Genomic DNA, 20,344 nt, shown 5'->3' with positions numbered 1-20,344 from the left:
GATCTAGAATTTCCTGCCAATTGTTGGATTTCCTTTACTGCTGTTCTTCCATTGAAAGCTGTATTAAATCAGAATATGCAGCATTGTAATTCCTCATAATCTTTTGTGTGTTTTTGTGGTGAGTTATTACAAAGTCCATTCTATGACCCTGTATTTTTCTTCATGTACTGTTGCCCTGCATTAACCTTAACATGACAAGTATTATACATTTATTCGCAGATATTCAAATATGACAATATTTACACATGTAATAGAAAAGGAACTTAGTAATTTGATGGCTGAATAATGAATCATTTTAATACGTGTCCAAAACTTACTTTGTTTTAAAATACAAAAGCACTTACTGAATCTGTTTTTACACAGTTTATTTTAGGAAGAATCCAGCCATTGCTATGCTGGCCCCGGGATCGGTATGTGATCCCCCCGGCAGGGATGCCGAATGTCAGTATACCGACATCGGCATCCCAGGTGCTAGAATGCCGGCAGGGGGGGGGGGGGGGGGTGAGTGCAACAAAGCCCCTTGCGGGCTTGCTGCGCTTGCCACGCTGCGGGCTTGGTGGCGAGCTGCACTCGCCACAGGTTCAAGTCTCCCTCTATGGTTGTCGTCGACACCCATAGACGGGGAATCACCTACATCACCGGTATTCCGGCGGCGGTATAGTACCCCCTTCAAAATCCCGGTGGCGTTATTGAGACAGCCGGGGTCCCAATGGGCGGTATGTTAACCGCATACCACTGGCCCCACCTGATCCTTATCATGGAAACATTGGACAGACCAACTGTTTGATGCTTCAGTCTAGGTGGGGGTAAATTTACAAAGTGGCTGCCTGTCAACCTGTTGAAGTAGGAAATTTAAACACTGTATTACTTTGAATAGTATTGCTGTTTTAAATTTTTAACTTCCTACATTTGCATATATACAGAACATTTAAAAAAAATATATACAGTATAGGGGAAGGTTATTGCTTGTCCTAAGAAATGCCGGTATTCTCCGGATTCCACTGAGCTGTTACTGGATGCCACTAACCACTGGCTGTTTGACCATTTTAAGCCCCTGTGCATTGGCGGCAGTTCTTGACTTATAGTAAATGCCCCCTCCCCCCCGTTGCCTCATTTCTGGGTATCAGCTGTCAGGGACATCTTAACATATAGGCACACTGAGCAGCTGCCCAGGGCCCCACACTGACAGGGGCATTCAAGCAGGGGCTCCAGAGCTTCTTGGGAAACAGGTTAAGAAGGCTGATTGTGAATCACACACAATAAGAGCGGCGTGGCAGCATTCTCTGCCTGCCTCCCAGTGAATGACTGTCAGCATGCTGATTGGCGGATGCTGGATGGCTAGAGCATACTTGCCCACTCTCCCGGAAGTTGTGGGAGGCTCCCGATTTTTGTGGTACCCCCCTGCACCCCCTGAAAGAGCAGACAGATCTCCCGCATCCTGGCCGCACCCTAGTAACGTGGGCAGGATGGAGAGATACTCTGCGGCATTTGCAGACTGTGTGGTGCGGAGGGACTAAATTGATGCAAATCGCGTCAATTTAGGGGGCTTGAAGATGTCACAACCTGGCCCCGCTCCCCAAAGTTCTGTGCAGCGTCTCCCGGAGAGGAGAAATTAAAAGTAGGTTAAGTATGGGCTAGAGCATGGGTCTTCAAACCTGTGGCCCTCCAGTTGCTGTGGAACTACACATCCCAGCATGCCATGCCTCAGTTTTAGCATACCTTAATAGCAAAACTGCCAGAGCTAGTTACACCTCTGTAACCACAAACTGGTTTTATAGAGGATATTAAGAAGCTACGGCTGGAATTATTGATAAAGACATTTGGATGTGGATATTATTAAAACATGTTTTTTGGTTGTTTTTCCTTCAGCCACTATAGTATAGTAACAATGTTTATTCTGCTGTACGTATTGCATTCTCACAGTACAGACAAGAAGGCTGATGAAAAATTCAGCAGGAGAACTTGCATTCAGTACGGCACCACGTGACACTTGCATATATTCAGAAAAATGTTTCTAGCCCGTAAATTGTTGGCTTCATTTTAGATCACTGAGCAAAGAAGCGCATATGGGTATTGGACGCACGCGGCCAGCGTCAGTGCCTACGTTATTGCTGTATTACATCTTATATGCTCTTACTATGTACAAAAGGATTACTTAAGTCACTGGCAGCATTCCAGACCTGTCAAAGTCTATTTCCCTGCAATGCTTCTAAGCAGTATACACAGTAACAAGGGATAAAGCAGGCAGCTGGTTATTACTTGCAAGATGGAAATATCTCTCCGGATGTTATCGCACACATGCTCTTAACATCTGCAGCCATCACCAGTGGCCGGGAGTCTCTGCTTCAGACGTAGTGACCACAAAGCAAAGAGGGTTATGTCACTTGCGTCATGCTACTGGTGACCTGTGGTACTCCCCCCACCACAACATACATTATAGGCAGTCTGGAGTTAGCTATAAGTCACATGGAGCCTTGGTAATCAGGCATGCAGACAATGACATAAGCTGAAGGTTATCTGTACTGGACATTCACTACTGTCTGTAGGCAGAGAAAGAGTTTCTTACATTATGTGCAGCACAGATGGTAGAGTGGTGAGCATTGCTGCCGCAAAGTCCTGAGGTCATCCTGACCAATCTAATATATGTGTTGAGTTTGTATGTTCTCTCTGTGATTGCACAGGTTTCTTCCAGGTCCTCCAGTTTCCTCCAACAAACCAAAAAACATTCTGGTAGGTTAACTGGGTTCTGACAAAAAAAAAATATATATATTAATCCTAGTGTCTATGGGCCTGATTCAGAGGTAAGTGCAAACCTGTCACAACTGCTAATTTGTGTGGTATCTGGATGGAAGATAGTAAATAGTCAATAGGTCGACACCAGTTGGTCGAGTGGGTCAGAAGGTTGACATGCAAATGGCCAACACAGAAAAGATAAACACAGGGTTTTTCATGATGTTTAGGGATAGGATTAGGGATAGGCACTTGGGAGGGTTAGGGTTAGGCACTAGGAGGAAGGTTAGGCTTAGGCACTAGGGGAAGGTTAGAGTTAGGAACTAGGGGGAAGGTTAGGGTTAGGAACTAGGGGGAAGGTGAGGGTTAGGCACTAGGGGGAAGGTTAGGATTGGCACTAGGGGGAAGGCTAGGATAAGGCACTGGTGGGAGGGTTAGGATTGGTCACTAGGGAGAAGGTTAGGGTTAGGCACTAGGGGGAGGGTAAGTGTTAGGTAATGGGTTAGGGTTAGGCACTAGGGGGAAGGTTAGGAGGAACTAGGGTGAGTCAGGGTTAGGCACTAGGGGGATGGTTAGGACTGGGCAGTAGGGGGAAGTTTATGATAAGGCACTGGGGGGGAGGGTTAGGAGTGGGCACTAGGAGGAAGGTTAGGGTTAGGCACTAGGGGGAAGGTTAGGATTAGGCACATTAGGGGAGGGTAAGTGTTAGGCACTAGGGGGAGGGTTAGGATTAGGCACTATGGGGAGAGGTAGGCACCAGGAGGAGGGTTAGGGTTAGGCACTAGGGCGTGGGTTAGGATTAGGCACTAAGGGAAGGTTAGGGTTATGCACTAGGGGGAGGATTAGGTTCAGGGTTAAAAATAACAAAAAAAAAGTGTCTACCATTTCAACCTGTTGACCTTTTGACACTGTTGACGTAAGTCCATGTCGACCATTTAACTATCAACTTTTTTGACCCTGTCGACATTTTCACCCTGTTTGACCTATTGACTGTCGGCTATCTGGTGTTGACCTATTGACTGTCTGTCTATATATTGTCAATTTTTTAATCCAAACCCATTCATATGAAGTGGATCTGCAAAAATACACTAATGATGTCTCCGCAGGGATTTGTAGAGATGCCCACCGAAGGTGTCTCCGACCTGCCACTTCTGTTTAAAGAGGCACTATCGGTCGCACCATTGAACCTCTTTGTAACCCTGTGCTTGCTCAGAATGTCTGTCGCAAGTAAGTCGCTGGAGTCTTTACAACTGCATCCGAATTCACAGTGGTAGGCTCTAACATGCACCTGAAGCAGTTGTGACCCACCTTCATTTTTGAAGCCACCGCTCAACTGTGCAAACACCAACATTGGGTCCACTTTGGAATCAGGCCCTGTGTGGTGTGGTGTGTCTGTGCCATAGGGAATATGGATTGTAAGCTTCAGTGGGGCAGAGACTGATGTGTGTGTCTGAAATGTTCTGCGAGATATGTGTGTACTAAAATTAGTGTTAATAAGTAAATACACAGTTGATACAGTTGAGCAGAAAAACAGGTCTATATTGGGTTGAATCACTTAACAAACATCATGCAAATACACTTCACATCGGCCAACTCATTTACTGTATACTTTCCTAACCTCCTACAGATGTGTCCTCATACATTATTGCTACAGTCACGCCAAACAGCCCCTCTTGGCGTGCCAGTTCCCGTTGCGACTCTACTAGCACCAGACGTATTTTTGTGCGTTTCTACCCAAAACGCAATGCGGTGCGACTAAGACCCACCAGGAGACTGTGCTGATTAATCTGATATGTGACACTTATGTATACGAAGTGCTACAATAAGGCAGCTGTGGCTTTTCTTCACATCAAGTTCCGTTGTGCTGTGTATACAGACTCAGTCACGCACCGATATACAAGTGTCACGTGTCAAATGAATCACCATTACAACTAAGAGGTATTTTTGAGTAAAAGATGTAAAAAAAAAAAAGACAGATGGTGCTATCAGAGATGCCCGTGATCTGGCGGCTCACTTGCGCCAGGCATCTTGTGCCACATTGAGGCTAGTGGGATGAGGACACATCTGTGCTATCTAGCTCAGGAGAGATGGTGTCCCCCAAATTTAGATTTTACCGTTCTCTTCCTAAATTAATAAACTAATGTGAGGCACTGAAAGGGGTACAGGGAACTGTGACTGTATATGGTCCTTGGGCCTAACATAGAGGTGTAGCCTCAACATTATGGGGCCTAGGGGGTCATTAAGACCCGATCGCACGCTGCAGTTTTTTGCAGCCGTGCAATCGGTTCTGAACTGCGCATGCATGCGGGCCGCAATGCGCAGGCGCATCGCTGGCTGGCGACGGGCAGGGACGAAAACACAGAAGAAAGCATTCGCAGCGGTGAACGCAAGAAGATTGACAGGGAGAAGCCGTCCGGGGGTGTCAACTCACCGTTTTCTGGGAGTGTCTAGGAAAGTGCAGGCGTGTCCGGCCGTTTCCACGGAGGGATCCTGACGTCAGCTCCGGGCCGGATCATCGCAGCGGTTTTGTTTGTGCAGCTCTCTGCACAAGCGTTTGCAGTCCTGCACACCTCTAAACCCCTCCCCTGTGGGCGGCGATTACCAAGTCGCAGCAGTGCAAAAAATAGCCTGCGTGCGACCTGGTCTGAATTAGGCCCCATGATCACATGGAGCCAAAATTTCACAATGTGGCAAAGTCATGCTCCTCACACACATGGCCCTCCTTCTTTCTTCCAGAGGCCCAACTTTCCTAGTGGTGGCCCTAGCGGCTCAGTCAGTTTCTCCTTAGCTCTTAAATGAGGCCATCAAAAATGGCTGCATGTACCAGACACCAGAGCTCTGTCTAGGGGAAGAAGAGGCTTGGTATTATAAACTGACAATTTTATGGTCAACAGTCAATAGGTCGACACCATATGGTCGACATGCATTACTTTGACAGGTACAAAAGGTAAACATAGGTCGACAGAGGTTAAGTTCGACAGTGTACAAGGTAAACAGGGTCAAAAGGTCGTCATGACAATGGTTAATACAAAAATGGTCTACACAAAAATGGTTGCCACAGAAATGGTCAACACATTTTTTTTGGCCAAACCTTTAATATTTCATGTTCTTTGACCATCATCAGTACAAACGTGGCTCGCTCCATTACTGCTTCACTCACCACAGGTTACTATTCCAAATGTATGTCCACGTGGATAGTAAATCAAGCAAATGTGAAAATGTGATAAACCCAAAAAACATGTTTCAACCATATGTGTGGTGACTATTGTCATGTCGACATTTTGTACCTGTCGACCGAATGCATGTCTATCATGTGGTGGCAACCTTTTGACTGTCGACCAATACAATGCTGATCTATCATCCAGATACCGGGAAGAAGTAGCAATGTATGAAGTAGGTTGTAGTGCATCTTTATCCTCTTGTTAGTACTATCCAGCATTTTATATTACATATTGCAAAGCTCTGTAGTGTTTGTATAGTAAATTATGAATGAATGAAAAGATGTTTCTTCCAAAATGCAAGCTGCGAGTATTTCACTAAACTCTCTAGGGACTGTGGGGAAGAGCTATCAAAGCTTGGAGAGATAAAAAGTGGAGATGAATAAAATACCAACAATCAGCTGCTTACATTTTTCAAACACATCCTGTAAAATGACAGTTGGAAGCTGTTTGGTTGGCACTTTATCTCACTCCGAGTTTTGATAAATCTCACCCTGGGAGAAAACCAGCCCCATCATTCTGTTAGATATTCATGTGTTTGGCAATAAATTCATAGACACTAAGTGTAATGGCCTAGATGCAGATTATAGGGCCTGCTACCATAAAAAAAAACATCCAGAGCTCTATTCTTGGATGAAATATACCAACTTCATCTGCCATGGTTGCAATTGCTTTTCTTGTTACTAACCATTCTGTAAATTATTCAGCAAGAAGGGAGAACAATAGGCAGTTTCTTAATGGGTTTCTAAAATCAGTCCTGCCGTTCCTCACTGTTAAACAATAATGAAAGGTTCAGTGAACCAAACGGACTAGTTGGGCTAATATATAAGAGCATCTAGTAGCATTTACAAATATGTATTGTAATTGTGATGGCTACATGGAGACATTGGACAGAGTGGATTTGTTTACCCTGCCCTTTGGAGTATATGGTAATGCGTGGTGGCATCACTTGCAGCTAATCGTGTTGGAGTGGTACTGTATAAAATGCATACCCGGCCGGCTCGCCAAAAGCACTCTGCCCATTTTGTTACAATGCAGTGTGACACCAACTCATGTTAACTGCTGTAACTTAATTATTGATACCGATGATGGGCACCATTTAATCCCATTCGTAAAAGAATGTATAGGAGAAAGTATCGCTCTTGTAAAATATTAACAGACCTACTTTCCTCGCTGCCACTTTACACTGAAAGAGGTAAGACTGTGAGCACACAATTACCACTGTACTCTGTGAACCCCACACTGCTGACAAGTGATACTTGTGTCTATCTGATCTGTAATGACAAGTGACACCACCCGCTTTTTGCTGTGTACAATGGAACATTAGGTCAGATTCCCCATCTTTACAGATCACTTACAAAGGGCTGCTTAATTTACTGATCAGTGACAATTACTTCTTTATTTAGAGAAAGCTACCTGGCAAGCAGGCTTCAACCAAAGACTTCATTAGGTTCATTACTTTGAGTTTGGACAGTGCCGTTATCAGCAATTAGACAGGAGTAGGTCACTTACCTCAGAATTTTAATCATGTGACAATTGCGCATTCAATGTCAATTGGATTGATCCAGTAAAGTTTCTTACATGTGTCTTTAATCTTCCGGGCACAAGAGGTTACTGTCATGCCAGATAAGTTTCACTAGTGTCGACACTGGAAACATCTAGTAACCTACTATCTTGGATTATATCCAGTTTATAAATTACTGACACATTACTCCAGTTCATGATTTACAGTACATTGAATTCATGATTTACTGACATATATACAGAAACTGTAGGGGTTTGGCTTGGGGGTTTAGCACATATGATACCCTCCTTAATCCTTTAAATAGCCTGAACTGTCCAAAAACAAATGAAAAGTAATTAATGATCAAACAGTGCAGAATTACTGCATCACTGACTTTACTCTGCAGGGTGCTTACAGGCTTTTCCATTGCTAGGCTCATATATAGATGTGTATGTGCATTTATGTGTGTCCTATAATCCATGGCTACTCTGAATTCCATACATTGATCAGGTTGTATATGCTGACTCTGGGCACTACCTTGTTATCCTATGCATTCTGATAGCCTGTGAGAAACTTCATGGACAAGGTTTATAATTCTGCTGCTCTTCTGCAACAGAAGAGAAAATAAATGTGTTACATTTCTTGTAATTTATATCTCTTCTGCCTCTAATCCCAGCTTAATTTATTTGCATTGGTTATTTACGTTGTAGAGCGAAAATCAATGGGACCAGGTTATGTGACAGTGAGTAGAAGCTTGCATTGTGGTATGAATTATTATGGTTGCTCTTTGATCCATACAATGAGTTAAAAGTATTACTCACTAGCAATTTACTGTACTAAACAATCCAACTTTGTGCTCTTTTTCCCCACTTATGTCAAAGACACATGCATTTCAGTTGTCTATGCATCGCTTGGGGTTATGTGCTACATTTTGAAGTCCTATTAAAATGAATAAGCCATTGAAAAGAGTGTACAGTATGTTTTGCATTAATGAAGCTTCATAGCATCACAGAGAATTAATTAGTCTCTATAAATGTATGATTAAAGCAGGTGGTCCCTAGGACTCTCTGTCCCTGTCAGCCAGTCACAAGAGACCAACATAAGAAACCTTTATGACTGGCTGAGCATCTACTTACACTTTTGGTGAATTCATGTCATAGTCATTAAGTATACCTCCCAACATCAGGACTCTGCAAATAGGGAATCCTTTGCGCACGGGCGCTGGGGATGGCCATTGACAATCGATGATTCCCAAACATTGATGGTTTATGGCTGATGTCGAATTATTTTGCCATCGATGAGAGAGAACCAGTGGTTACCCTCCATCGATGGCACAACATAAACTAATATTTTTTAAAATGTTTTACAACATGCCAGGACACGAAGCATAGCTCCACCCCAACATCCGTGAAGCCACACCCCCAGGCTGTGATTGGACCATGGGTCATTTGCTGAAATAACACGTAGGACCATTAAAGGGTGAACCCATTGATGGTCTCCTATATCATAGTTGGTGCTATCGATGGTGAACACACCGATGGACATCCCTAACCTGCGCTCCCAAAAGGGGGTATGGCCTATGAAAAGGGGTCATAGTTTTGTGGGACTGTCGCGATAATAAGCCACACCTCCATTTTCCATCATTGTGGAGGCATGCCCAGCGCTCTGTGAGCTGCTGGCATGCCCCCAGTCCCTCTGTCTGCTAAGCAGAGCAGCGAGTGACAGGAGCCTCCTCCCATCCCACTTCGGGACACTGTGGCCCGTGGATAGGACAGTGGGACAATCCCCAAAAAACTGGACTGTCCCGCAAAAATCTGGAAAGTTGGGAGGCATAAAGTGGCAAGGTTTGTTGTGAGCAAATTAAAATGCTATGGTTTTTAATTTATTATTCTAATAAATAAGGTAAATAGATAAAGATCCCGCAGGATTATAAATACACACAATCCCATAGGATTGAAAACAGAAAACTCTGGGATCCCAGTCTAAGATAACACTCCAAGGATCCCAAACTTACTCAGTTCCTCTGCTCACACAGTCCAAATGGTCTGGAACAAGCCCCATCACTTTTTAGTTGAGACTGGTAGTCAGTGCATGAAGAGGGTCACATTTCTATTTTCTGCAGTCCCCTTCCCCAGGTCTGCCATCAGAAATTGTGGGGCTCGGGACTGACAAAACCTGCTGCCTTATCCCTATACAAAAATTTTCACTTGCCTTCTTCTTTGGCTGGTCTTTCTATCCTCTCCTCTGCAATACAATCTTCACTCACTTGGAGCTCTAGGGCATGTTATTCGTGAAGTCACATATTGGCGGGGCATTGCGGACCTGTAGGAACGATTCACATATGGCCCATGCGCAAGGAAGGCTTGCTTATGAGAAGTCCTCAATGCACATCAGCCCACTGTTGTTGCACAGTCTTGTGCACTCTCTCCTCCTGTGGATTACTTCGTTTGTAAGTATAATTTTCATTTTTACAGGTACCGGCCCTATTGGATTCTACATGGACAAGTGGATGTGATCAGCGTGGGATATAGGTAAGAAATCTCTCTCTCATTTTTACAGGTACCCCTAATGGATTCTACATGGACAACTGGACGTGACCGGCGTGGGATGTAGGTAAGTATGTGTGAGTGTGTTTTAATAATTTTTTACTTTCATGGTGTGTGTGTGTGTTGTGTTTTTATTTGGGTATTTTTTGTTGTTGTAGAACTACATATTTCCCCGCATGCTGGTACTTGAGGTTCTCCAAGTACCAGCAAGCGGGGGAGGCTTGCTGGGCCTTGTAGTACCACAACAAAAAACAATATTCTTTTTTTTACACACTTATGGCTATCAGCCTGGCACCCACCACCCAGGGGTGCCGGGGACAGCCTTGGGCTTCACCCCTGGCCCTTGGGTGTCTGGAGGGGGGGACCCCTTGATTTAAGGGGTCCCCACTCCTCCAGGGAACCCCGGCCAGGAGTGACTAGTTGGGGGGGGGGGGTAATGCCACGGCCGCAGGGACCTACATAAATGTGTCCCCCGGCTGTGGCATTATGTCCCTGGCTAGTGGAGCCCGGTGCTGGTTTTAAAAATAGGGGGGACCCCTACATCTTTTGTCCCCCGTATTTTTGGAACCAGGACCGGACTAAGAGCCCGATGCTAGTTGTCTAAATACGGGGAACCTCTGTCCAATTTTTTCCCAGTATTTAAACAGCCAGGACTGGCTCAAAGAGCCCGAGGCCGGTTATACTTAGGAGGGGGGACCTCACGCATTTTTTTTTTTACATTTTTTAACCCATTCAGACCCTTCTCCATTAAGTTAATGGAAGCCCTGGACAACAAAATTGCATTCATGTCCTCCTCCCACTCCCTTCCCAGTCCCAAACACTAATTTTTATTTTTTTTCTATAAAAATTTACAATATATCACAAGTATCATGAGCAGGCAGGCAGCGGGCATTGGCGGCATCGGACTGAGATGCAAATTAGTAGCGGAGGGCTGGGTCAGTTGATGGTGGGCAAGTTTGTAAGCCATTGGTGGTGGCATCAGCTCAGAGGCAGTAGCGGGCATTGGCTCGGCGGCGGTAGGGGTCATCGGCAGGATATGGCGGACATTATGGCTGTAGTGCCTCACCAGCCACTGACCTCACCGCACGCCACTGGTCCATCTGCAGTTTCTTCTAGACTGTCTGTCATTCAGCAACCATGGACCCAAATCCACCCTACTGTATATGTAATAAAATAATTAAATGTAAACTGCAGTACGAACACAGAAAATATAAACTATACTAAATCTATAATAGGCGGAGTAGAATGCTGTTGCTATACCTCTGCCACCAGGGCCAGATCAACAGGGAGATGTACTATAGCTCTTCCTGCTTATTGAGGTGAAGAAGGAAGCAATACTGCCAATATTTATTAACATATATCGGCCACCGGAGTAGGGGAAAACCACCCCCCCTTCCCTCCGGTGACCCCTGCCTGGTGATGAGGCACTGTGTCTTACCTCCTGGCCGACGGCACTGCACAGACGTGAGATCTCACAAGTATAATGAGATCTCCTATGTGTAGCCGGGCCTCCAGAAGCCACTGCATGTTTGTACACATACTGGCAGGTAATCCTGCCGATATATAAAAAGAAAGATTAGCCACAAAAGTGTGCTTATCCAGGGAGATGTACTTTAGCGGCACTAACTGTGCAGCTATAGCTCTTCCCACTTCGCTGCTTATCCATGCAAAGCAGGAAGCAATACCGCCAAGATGTATAAACATTTCAGCCACCGAAGTAGAGGAGAGAAAACTGCCCCTCCGACAATCCCTACCTAGTGCTGATGCGCTGTGTCTTAACTCCCAGCTAGCCCCACAATAAATGCGACAGATCTTGCAAACATCACAAGGTCTCCCATGTGCATTTGGCCCCAAGAAGTCTATGTTATCTGCTTTCATACATACTGAGATTCATTGTGAGCAACAAATAGCACTGGTGATAGTGCACTCAGCACTTACCACTTCCTCTTACATCTCCCCCTAAGGGCCATATGGGTATGAAAATGATCAAAGGAGGTGTGACTAGTGCTGCAGCCCAGTGCTATGTAGTTGTAGAAACATACTATCAGCCCCAATGTCTCTTTAAGGAGAACATGTATCAAACCTTTGAGGGGCAGATGTACTAAACCTTGGAGAGTGAAGAAGTAGAGAGAGATAAATGACCAACCAATCAGCTCCTATCATTTAACTAGCACCGTCTACAAAATGATAGTTGCAAGTTCATTGGTTGCAATGGGCAACCTCCACTTTATCTCTTTCAATGGATTGATACATCTCCCCCTACATATGTAAATGAATAATGACATCATTTTGTGAGGAAAATAGAAATAGAGTTTTAATACTCATTATCATACGGTCATGATGATGGGCCTATTTGTATGTGTAGGCCTGGAACTGTAGTCCCATAGGCATCACTGTAAATCTGGTCCTGTCTGCAACGCCAATTTCAGTCATTTCAATGTATGTATGCAGCTTATCCCGACAATTGTTCTACATCCAACCCTTGTTACTATGTACCCTTACAGTACACTACTCAGCTTCTTCTGTAAGAAATCATCCATGTTTAAACTTTGTTGAAGAAAGTGACATAACTGTAACTCTTATCCACATGAGGCGGAGCTAATGCTGGAGCAGGCCAACTTGTCTAGTTCTGTCCCTGTTAGATACTTAGCAAGGCTAAGATCGCGTTGTCTTCCGGAGCATTGACTCCACATACTCCTATTCATCTCTTGTCTAAGGCTGTAGTTTTTTTAACTTATCAAGCAAACAACGGACTGGAGAGGGTATCTAAACAGTTTCCAATAACTCATTCTTTCCTTCGTCCTTATAACCATTCCATAGAGCAATCGCTAACAAATGCAATAAAATGTAAAAATAAAATGTAAAAAAGGCTTTATGGCCATTTAAATTTTCACTGCCAACAACAAATATTTGATTTGTGCTGAAACGTGGATTGGCTGCTGTGGTCCTGGATGCACAACGTGTGCTGTGTGCTGATCCCGTGCACAAGCGGAGCGATGTGCTGCAGAAGGCTGGATGGATGAGCTTTAGGAGCTTTAGCTGCTTGCAGTGCACAGGACTGAGTATTTTTATGAACCCATCCAGATTTTTTTTTTTTCTTTTTTAGCAGAAACTGCACTGTAGTGGTAAATGAAGATACAGCCAGCTAGAAAACCAAATCAATTTCTCTTGGGAGCTCTTTGAGTCTTTGCTGTTTCCTTTAGTTTAACATTATAATGAGATCTCACTTCAAAAATCAGGCCAATGCAATGATCAATGCAATGATGGTCTTGTGTATTTCATCATGTTAATTTTTCTTTAAAAAAAAATGCTAACCATGAATTTTTTTCTTAAACCACCCAAACTTATGTTATTACCAGGCCTGCACAAACCTAGTATTCTACAACAACACTCCTGATCATCCCCATAGCGGATCATTTGCACTGTTTTCCCAAGTGACAATGCTCGACAGATCTTGATTTAATGATGACCATTAATAATGTGAGATAAGGAGAATGTCTGTTGGGAAATGAGAATCTGCCTTGTTTTTAAAACTAATATCCAGATTCTACTAATGATTGTCTATTATATATACATATATATATTATATATATATATATATATATATATATATAAAGTGTTCTCTTCACATGTCTGTTGAGCATAAGATTAGTATATTATATTACAGGAATTATTTAAATGGCCCTAATATCTCGCAATTGTTGCTACTGCTCTTTTCTAAGTCACAGGACCGCCAAATGATATAAAAAGGGATAAACAAATATATGCAGATGTTGGCAACAGGAAATAGCTTTGTGCCCCAGACAGTTAAGTTGCCCATTTTGCAATCTGTTTGATACACTTGACTAATTTAGAGATTTGGCTAGCGTTGCTGCTCAGTGGAGCCATATGTATAGCTTTGTTTTACATTAATTCTATCTTTCTGTTCAGTATAGCCACTGCCATTACACATAACAAGTTAGAGATGAGCGGAACATTTTATTTATATCCAAAGGGGGTCATCAGCTATGTCCAAATGTTGCCGATAAACTGCAGCTCCCATGATCCCTTGCAATAAGGAATGCAGGCTGAGCATCAAGGGATTTGTAGTTCAACAAAAGCTGAATGCTACTTACAAGTTCAGGTCCGGCGCTGGCCGCTCAGCAAAGGGATGCAGTGCAGGGAGGCGAATGGCTGGAGAGGCGCTCTCCCTGCTCTGCTACCCTGTGCTGAGCTGATGTCCCTGCTGCTGCTGCCGGCTGCTGCGCCTGTCACACTCTTCATGCCGGCAGCATGAAGCCTCCTCTCCCCACCACTGTGAAAGTGTGTGGACCAAAAAGGGGCGGAGCTATGTGGGAAAGGGGGCGGAGCTACACAGGACCAGGGCTTCAGCCTGTAACACACATGAGGATAACATGCTACAGCCAGCCTTCTTTAGGTAAGTGGAAGGAGAGTGAGTGAGTGAGTGAAAGTGTGTGTGTGTGTGTGTGTATACAGTATCTGTGTACTGTATATGTATGCGTGACTGTGTATCTGTGTAATGTATGTACAGCATGTGTGTGTGTATGTACAGTATATGTTTATGTGGTGTGTGTATGTGTGTGTGTATGTATGACTGTGGCATAATGTATGTAAGCATCACTGGTACAGGGGGCTTTAGAGCGTCACTGGTACAGGGAGCGTTACGTGAGCAAGCGTCACTGGTACAGGAGTCGTTACGTGTAAGCGTCATTGCTACAGGGGGTGTTACATGTGTAAATGTCACTGTTACAGGGGCATAACGTGGGTAATCGTCACTAGTACAGGGGGCGTTACGTGTGTAAGCGTCACTGCTACAGGGGGCATTATGTGTAAGCATCACTGCTACAGGGAGCGTTACATGTAAGCGTCACTGATACAGGGGGCATTACGTGTAAGCGTCACTGATACAGGGGGTGTTACATGTAAGCATCACTGGTACAGGGGGCGTTACGTGTATAAGCGTCACTACAGGTTGCGACTACTACAGGTGGCGTTGCCTATAAGCAGCACTACTACAGGGGGCATTACATGTAAGCATTACTGGTACAGGGGGCGTTATGTGTGTAAGCGGCACTACTACAGGTTGTGACTGCTACAGGTGGCATTGTGTATAAGCGGCACTACTACAGGGTTCATTGTGTGTATAAGCGGCACTACCACAGGGGGCGTTACATGTAAGCGTCACTGGTGCAGGGGGCGTTACATGTAAGCATCACTGGTACAGGGGGCGTTACGTGTGTAAGTGTCACAACTACAGTTTGTGACTACTATAGGTGGCGTTGTGTATAAGCGGCACTACTACAGGGTTCATTGTGTGTATAAGAGGCACTACTACAGGGAGCATTATGTGTATAAGCGTCACTGCTACAGGGGGCATTATGTGCGCTGCCCCTTTGTAAAGTATGTGAGGGCGTAAATTTATAGTTTGCAGGGGGACGCCAAACACCCTAGCACCGGCCCTGCTTACAAGGATTATAAGTACTTTTCTCCTGGTTCGTGGACTTTAGGTATGTATGTCGCCATCTGTGGGGCACAATCAACTCTGCATATACCATCAGCATTACAGAATCGTTATTAGGCATTGGCGTATTTATAATGGGTGCATGGTGTGTAGAGCACAAGGGACCCTGAGCCCAGGGAGGCCCACACCGCACACCCTGTACCCAAATACTTACCTTTTCGGAGTCCTGCATCTGACAGACAGAAATCACCAGAAAAATGGTGCTGCTGCAATTTTCCCGGAGATCTGATCAGTAGAGATGTCTCCAGCAACGTGGTGCAGGCCCACCCCTGTTATTAGGGTAGGGGGCTATTATACAATATCAGCAGTGGCCACTAATTTTAAAAATGTAACTTAATCAAAACTTCTAAAGAGACCAGGTGGAGAAGTTGCCTATAGCAACCAATCAGATTCTAGCTAACATATATCTAGTGCATTCTATAAAATGATTGGTGGCTATGGGCAACTTCTTTCACTTGTCCTGTTTGGAAGATTTAATACATCTCCTCCTATGGGTGCTTTACAACCTGCAATATATACTGGTACGCAGCACATTTTGTGCAAATTTTTCTACATACCGTAATATTGTTTTTAATAAGTGGACACTAACGAATGTGCTTAGCCCGCATTTACTAAGCCATGCATCAGTCCACTCATCTCCTCCCATCAGAAGACGGACGCAGCCCCCACCTCCTCCCGCAGACCATTATCTGGACATGCAGTCTACTCTATGTGCTTATTCATGCAAATTCAGGCACTTGGGGGTCTATTCATGAAGCTGTGAAATGTATGGAGAAGTGAGTCAGTGGAAAAGTTTCCCACAGCAACCAATCAGCATTGAAGTAACATTTATTATTTGTATACTATAAAATCATACAGAGCAGCTGATTGGTTGCCATGAGCAACTTCTCCAATGGCTCACTTCTCCACTCTTTTCACTGCTTCATTAATACCCCTTATAGCCACAAAACATCTCTTCTGCTCTGAGCCAACCATTACTTGCACATTATTTTAATACAAATATTGGAAAAATAAAGTTAAATAAAAATAACCAGAAAATTGTCCGAAACTCCAATTTGAGAGCTGTCAGTCAATGCTTAATAGAACCGTAAATCTTATTTAACAACATCCGGTTGTTTACTTTTCACAGGTGGAGAAGTTGAACCTTCTAAAAATACTCTGAAACTTTCCTGCATTTTATAACTTTTGACTCTTATTGAAATTCAAAGACTGTCTCCGATCGATCCCTGCACATAGTAACTGCTTCTGTGCTTCTAGCTTCTGTGCACAGCGAATTACACCTCTCACAATGAGATCTATTTTCTCATTAAAAATGAAGGGAATTCTTGCAGCTCATCATCATAAAGGCATATAGGCTCTAGAGTCAGAAAGAATCCCAAGTATTAAAGGAGAAAGGCAGTACATTACCCCGTGCTCACATTAGGAAGAGTGAGATGGAGATAGCCAAATCATTGGAGAAATGTATATTAATTAACCCTAATGAACTCACTTGGCTTTTAAAAGCAGTTCTTTTTTCTTAACATAGAAATAAGATGCCGTTCCTATTCTCTCCTAGAAATGATAGTTACAGAGTGAATAAATTATTCCTCCTTAAAGATTAGAAACCAGATTACAGACACAGAGGACCCGCATACAATAAAGCAATTCTCCTCTGAAAGGTTTAAAAGAAAACTATTATTAAAAACAATAGACCTGTGATAGGTAAATATAAGACTTTACCTTTTATAATGTGTTGGAGAGTAGAGTTTCACGGTTGGCTTCTGAATAAACTAGGCCATTCACAATATTAAATGGGCAAACCCAAAATGTGTTTCAGATAATAGTCCATTTTACAATGGTTATAGGATCACTGCGATCATTTCACAAAGTCAAAAGAAGATTATATACAGTAAGATAAGAAAGGCTGACTAAGGCAATAAAGAAATAGTGTAGAGCCATTGTAAGACGTAAATAGGGGCACAAAAAGGAATCACGTTTCAATGACGGGAGTAGATGCTATTCATTTGCTGCTGGAATAATATATATATACGGTATATATATATATATATATATATATATATATAAATACAGGTATTGCGCTTATCTCCGTGCTCAACTGTGAGAATATTAAATATAAAACATACGTTTTACCACAAGTGACTAAATATCCAGTATTTTAGTCAATACCACTCAGGAAGAACACCCAATGTGGATGCACCAGAGTCCAATTATATATATTTTAGGACCGCTGCTCTCCTCTCAAAGATGAAGCCTGGAATTCCTCAGGTGATTATTTCTGTGAACAAAGGAAAGAGAAGGGGCGCTCCATAGTGCATAAACGTTTTATTTTTTAAAAGACATTGAAGGTACTGCTAATAAAAATAGTAGTATAAGCTCGTGCCAAATTGTAACCAGTGTGGGCTGATTACTACATGATATAATACAAATTCCCACTGGCAAACCAGGACCTACGCTCAACGGGAAGACGGACTCCAAACCTACTGCCGCTGACCACACACCGGGATCGCTGCAAGCCGGGTCACGGACACCTCTGAAGTCGGGGCACTCGGAAGCCAGGGGTGGTGACTTCACAGAGCTCCGCCCTAACGCGTTTCGTCAGTAGGCTGGGCTCTGTGATGTTAAAGGTGAATAAAGGGGGTGATTGTGAAAAAGCACTGACTAAAAGAGAAACATATTGGATCTTAGTGCTAAATACCGTGACACCATAGGGGTTAAATGAAGGTGTAGAGATCACTCCATTTTTATGATGCCCCCGTTGATTTATTGTTCTATACCAGTTGTTTATATAGAGTGCTTATTTGTGAGTAATAAATATATCTGTATGCTACACATTTTTTTTACAGAATACTTACAACTTTCTCTCTATAACCTGTGTATAATAGATGATGGGTTTAGAATGTGTAGAAAAGGTGTCTGCGCTTGTATGTTATTTTATTGTTTTATTGAATTGTTTTATGTATGTATATGTATTTATAGATTGTGAGCGGCATATGAATAATGGGTGCTGCAGTAAAAGTATACGATGACAATACGATATGATTGTCATATTTTTGATACATTTATTTATATGCATGTATATCCACTTGGTCTATTAACTTCGTAGTATGCCTTAGGCTGAGCAGCACTTAATTATCAAAATTCTAGACAGCTGATTTTTATTGTTGCAGTCTATGTGTTGATTGGTTGGACCGACTGATTTATTCACCTTCAACGTCACAGAGCCCAGCCCTCTGATGAAGTCTATTGACGAAACGTGGTAGGGCGGAGCTCTGTGACGTCACCATCCCTGGCTTTCAAGTGCCCCGGCTTCAGCGGGGTCCGTGACCCAGCACGCAGTGATCCCAGTGTGTGGTCAGAGGCAGGAGGTTTGGAGTCCATCTTCCCGTTGAGCGGAGGTCCTGGTTTGCCAGTGGGAATTTGTATTATATCATGTGGTAACCAGCCCACACAGGTTACAAAATTTGGTACAGGCCTATACTACTATTTTTGTTACTAGTACCTTGAATGTCTTTTAGAAAATAAAACGTTTATGCACTATGGAGCACCCCTTCTCTTTCCTTTGTTCACAGATATAATATATATATATATATATATATATATATATGTACGGGCCGCACTGGAAGGACGCGGGTCTGACCAACCCGTCGCCCGTCATTTCAAAGAACTTCAACATAACCTGGCCTCCATTCGCTACAAGATAATTGATGGAGTTCCTGATAACTCTAGGGGTGGCAATCGTGGTCGGCTTCTATTACAAAAGGAATCCCGTTGGATCCATACCCTTCAAACAGTCAAACCGTTTGGTCTTAATGACATTCTGTCCTATACATGTTTCCTATGAATAGTTAGCACAACTGTGTTGAGTTTTTCCAACAGTCCCCATTGCATAGCCTTTTACTATTAGCCCTTTTATACTTATCAGCAGATACATTAATGTTTGTGATCACATATTATTTGTTTATTATATCAGGGCCTGTGCTATGAGTACGTTCTACATTCCAATGTCTGTGCCTCATTCCTCAGATTCTATCTAATTGGTTATGCAGCAATTTCTAATGTTGGCCACACAGCTATTTCCTATACCGTGCGCTTGATTTACTTGTGGCTGTTCCTTTTTGTCCCATTCCAGCATCCTTACACTTGTATCCTTGGTGATGGTTAACACTGTTCTCATACCACGCCCCCTGGAGACGCCGGGTCGCCGGCGCGCGCCCATGACGTCAGCGGGTCTCCCGGAGAGCGGCGGTCGTCTGCACATGAGGTGTCACTGGTAATGTATAAATGTTTTTCTATTTTGTGTGTACAGTTGGTCTTGATAAAAGGGCATAGCCCTGAAACGTTGACTTAAGCTACTGCATTGGTGTCTTCTTTAAAAGTCTCTATGAGTGCCAGCTTTCTTGTGACTGTATATATATATATATATATATATATATATATACCTAAACTTCAGCCTAATAGTTTACACCCTGATCCTTATATAGAACAAACCATTATCCAAGTCATGAGTCTCAATCAATCCCAGGGCCTAATTCTAGACATAACATTATCTCAGGGCTTACTCTAAAACTATGTAGGACTTGGCAGTAACCGTACACAATCAAATGATCAAGTCTATTCTAAGTCTTAACAGAGCTGAGACATTGGGAGAAAATTATAGAGGATATTCACCAAAGTGAATGAGCCTATTACACATGGGCTGTTGAATGCAGTGATGGGCCCGGCTACATGGGAGGAGGGGCGTGACCATGCAGCCCCCAATATTTTTTTAAAAAGTACTGGGAAGATTTTTCCCCCTCAGCCAGGAGTTGGATCCAAGGGGAACATT

At 43.4% G+C, this 20,344-nt stretch overlaps 1 protein-coding gene and 1 long non-coding RNA gene across 6 annotated transcripts in view; one reads left to right on the top strand and one right to left on the bottom strand.

Moving 5' to 3' along the window:
• The window catches only part of ELFN1 (extracellular leucine rich repeat and fibronectin type III domain containing 1), a 988,432-nt gene that overhangs the window by 947,755 nt on the left and 20,333 nt on the right, over positions 1-20,344 (bottom strand). The gene's annotated exons all lie outside the window — the stretch shown is intronic.
• Positions 1-20,344, top strand: part of LOC134945377 (uncharacterized) — a 321,195-nt gene that overhangs the window by 287,547 nt on the left and 13,304 nt on the right. For both annotated transcript variants that reach the window (XR_010182111.1, XR_010182110.1), the window contains exon 2: positions 19,649-19,789. This is a non-coding gene — a long non-coding RNA (uncharacterized LOC134945377). The remainder of the gene's footprint in view (positions 1-19,648; positions 19,790-20,344) is intronic.

This window comes from Pseudophryne corroboree, chromosome 7 (genome assembly GCF_028390025.1).
Source record: "Pseudophryne corroboree isolate aPseCor3 chromosome 7, aPseCor3.hap2, whole genome shotgun sequence".
NCBI lineage: Eukaryota > Metazoa > Chordata > Amphibia > Anura > Myobatrachidae > Pseudophryne > Pseudophryne corroboree.
Note: the sequence above shows the minus strand (reverse complement) of the source record. Positions and strands in the feature narration are given on the sequence as shown.